Genomic DNA, 3,800 nt, shown 5'->3' with positions numbered 1-3,800 from the left:
TCTGTGACTTTAACTTTGGATTAAACCAATGCCAAATTAAAGATAAAACTCGGGGCTAAAGATTCATAGGTTTTACGACTCGTAATTCTTCCTAGAACTCAGGCTATGACCAAAACAAGTTGACGCTTGTGCAGTATACGAGAATAAAAATGCGGGTTGACTCAAAGGAACTATGACTCGATTTTAAGTTTATTTATTAGCTTAAATTAAATAATTAATTTATTAAGCAAAGTCCTTTAGTAATTAATTAGTTTATTAAGACTTATTTACAAGCACAAGTCAAACGAACGGTTAGGAAAAACACATAGAGTATGCACAACAAATAATGCACAAATAGTCAAGTAGGCACAATATGATGCAATGAGTTTGCAACCAAACCATGGCTCTAGTTCTCTAAAGTTTGGGATATGGGTTAGTCAAAGAGGGTCCATGGTTAATTGTCCGGATGCACCGCGCGGAAGCCTAACCGTGAAGGGTTGGCGCGAGTGGATGGGACACCACAAGTTAAGAAAAACTCGCTTCCATGGTTTGGTGAATTCAACATTCTCGGATATACCCTTTCACTACCACAAAATAGAGAATAAGTAACACATAATACACAACAGTCAAGTTGCATAGGCGATCTCTAGAATTATACAGATCGCCTATGTAAGATAGGCGTTTTGTATGTTAAAAGCTATAGAGCGCCTATCTATGTTAACAGCTCTATATGATAAATTCAAATTTACCCTATACAATATAGAGCGCCTCTTTCAGTTCATCATTCTACAAATATTACAATATTTTTTAAAAAAATAAAATTAAAATAAGTATCTAATACGACACCCACAACTAACCCTAAATACTTGTATCAAAATGAGCCGCCCCCTTCTGTCTTCTTCTCTTTCTCACTCCTTCATATCCCCTTTCTCTCTCCTCTCCCCCCCTTCCTCTCTTTCTCTCTCCTCTTCCACCATCACCGACGACACTGTAGTCTAGCTTCTCACGCCCACCGACGACACCGTAGTCTAGCCACCACCGAGCAATGAGCGTCGATCGTCCACCACTGTGCCATGAGAAGTCGATTCGAATTTAATTGGTCAAGGTTTTTCAATCTTTCTAATTTTGGTTTATAACTTAATCTTCTGATTATAACTAATTTGTTGTTTTGGTTATTACTTAAATCTGATTTTACTTTTGTTATATTTTAGATATTTATTAAGTTTTTGGGATAGATTGTGTTGAATTTTTGGGGATTTAGAGACGATTTTATATGTTTTTTTTTCGATCTAAAGTTTTCGATTATATTCTAATTCTAATTTTGATTTTCATTATAAATTTTTCGTTTTAATCCTCAGTTATTTTAGCTCTCTAATTTGAGCAATTTTTTATTTTCATCTTTAGATTTGTTTTTAATTTTCAATTATATTAGATCTAAATTTTCTGATTTTCATTTTTAAATTATTATAGATCTAAAGTTTTTGTTTAGTGTGATTTGTTCTGATTTTGTGCGTTGATGGTGTGGTTGTGGGTGTTTGGTGCGGTTGCTCTGGTTTTGTGCGCCGATGGTGGAAGGTTGGAAGCGTTGCTGTAATTGCAATGGTGGCAAGTTATTTCAATTTCTTCATTTTTTATGTTTAGTTTGTTTAATTGGATCTATAGTAATTTTTAAATTTTTTATGTTTAGTTTGTAACTATAATTCTGGTTTTGTGAGTGTTATATGAACTGGGTTTATTTTAATATCTTATGAGATGAGATTTTATTGTTGTTACATAAATTGTATTAAGATCTATTTTTGTTAGGGTGGATTGATTGAAGTTGTATAAAATTTAGTTTAAATTACATTGCAACTATAGTCTTATCATTTGTTGTTACATGTTTTTAAAGATTTATGAGTGGAAATTTGCTTGACAGCGGCAAGATTGACACCATCGGCTTAATTATTTTGTACGAAGTATTGTAGAACTTGTAATGTAAATTTCTTGTAAGGAACTTTGTTGTAATTGAAATATTTGTAATTTTTTAAATTAATTTAATGTTATTTTTACGGTGTTTTATTTATTGTGAACTAATTATTATTATTATTATTATTATTATTATTATTATTATTATTATTATTATTATTATTATTATTATTATTATTATTATTTAATAATAATAATAATTATTTAATTATTTTTAAAAAAAAAATTTAAGGAAAAGAGAACGCCTATCTGTGATAGGCGATCCGTATTGTGATAGATATAGAACGCCTCAAAGAGGCGTTCTATAGAACTTATGAGCCCCCCCCCCCTTAGAAGAACGCCTCTGAGGCGTTCTATATTGCATGTTTTAGGCGTTCTATATTATCATTTTTGTAGTAGTGTTTGTTGCACAGAGCGCTCAATCAGGTAGATAGAGCATGAATTCCCAGAGGGTTATGTCCATATGTAGAACACATATGGGTTTCAGAAAAGTGAGAAAAACTCAATCAGGAAGTAGGATCGAGCAAACAGTGCTAAAAACTGGTAAAAATTAGAACGCATATTTCTGGCTCAGTATTGGAATAACTTGGCGCCAGCAAACAGAGGCCGGGGCCAAGATTTGGCTTTGGCGCCTGGCGACAGAAGCTGTCGCCTGGCGCCAAAGTCCAATCAGTGGTTCTAGAATCTATTTTCTTACGCTAGTTCCTACATGCCTCAGCAGCTTTCTATGCTCGATAAAATTTTCCAGTTTCGCGCAGCATTATTTCGATCCTAGTTGTGAAAGATATTCCCTAAATTTCCTACGTGTAAAAGTCCTATGTTTTAACTCATTACAGATGGTTTTTCCAATGAGATGTTTTTTATACATATGTCAATAATGTTAATCAATATTACGCACATGAAATACTTAGAAATTTTCGAGTCTCATCCACTCATTCTAAATCATTGCCGAAATAAATTTCAGGAATTAAAATAGATATCCTCCCCAGTGGAGTTGCCAAAAAACTGTAGGGAATATTTCAATCATTATCCCTATCTTGAACCCCACTGTGATCATACACTAAAGTACGGTGGCGTCCAAAGGGAAAGAAGATAGAACAAAAGAGTCGCCAACAAGTTTTAGGAACTTGTGAACCGTTCATGAGGTGAAGGTTACACCCCTTAACGATCCAGGAGATCGTCAACTCCAATAGGTCTGGAACCATGACTGGTAGTTCGGGGTTGAAGGTACAAATCCAACCTAAAAGAGATTGAACCTGCCCTAATAATAGGCCTCTACTTTATTCTGATCGTATTCATGTGCGCTTTCTGACTAACATGCAATCAATAGGATTAACCCTAAACCTGTTTATCTATGTTGGTTGAATATTAATGCACAAATAAATCTATTATTGGCGATCACTTGAATTATAATCAAATTAACCCTAAACAAGATTATTAATTATCTTATTAAGCGTGATTACAAGTACAAATTCCCTTTAAACATGCATAAAAGGTGTGATCAAGGAATAACAATAAATATCAAGCAACATAATAATAATCATCATAATAAAAATAATCATGTTAAAGCATAACAGCCAAATCCTAGGCATGATACTAACAAGATTGATAACAAACCCTAGCATGTCACTAAACAATAAAAATCAAAGCTTTAACCCTAACATGATACTAACATGAATATTAGGAAGAGAATAGGAAGCATCACAGGAATCACAATTGTCATATTTGATATTAGAAATTATATTTGTTACCCTAAACATGATTCTAGGAAGATCAAAACGCCCTAACATGACACTAGGAATCATACTAACAACCTAGACATGATTTCTAAATCATAAATATCAATGAATCAATTA

General features: G+C 33.2%; 1 long non-coding RNA gene across 1 annotated transcript; it reads left to right on the top strand.

The window, feature by feature from the left end:
* The first annotated feature begins 794 nt into the window (after nucleotides 1-794).
* LOC145556162 (uncharacterized) lies at nucleotides 795-2,037 on the top strand. Its single transcript, XR_014091783.1, has 2 exons — nucleotides 795-1,084; nucleotides 1,555-2,037. It is a non-coding gene; the product is annotated as an uncharacterized LOC145556162 (long non-coding RNA).
* Nucleotides 2,038-3,800: the final 1,763 nt, after the last annotated feature.

Source organism: Chenopodium album, chromosome 8 (genome assembly GCF_948465745.1).
Source record: "Chenopodium album chromosome 8, dcCheAlbu1.1, whole genome shotgun sequence".
NCBI lineage: Eukaryota > Viridiplantae > Streptophyta > Magnoliopsida > Caryophyllales > Amaranthaceae > Chenopodium > Chenopodium album.
Note: the sequence above shows the minus strand (reverse complement) of the source record. Positions and strands in the feature narration are given on the sequence as shown.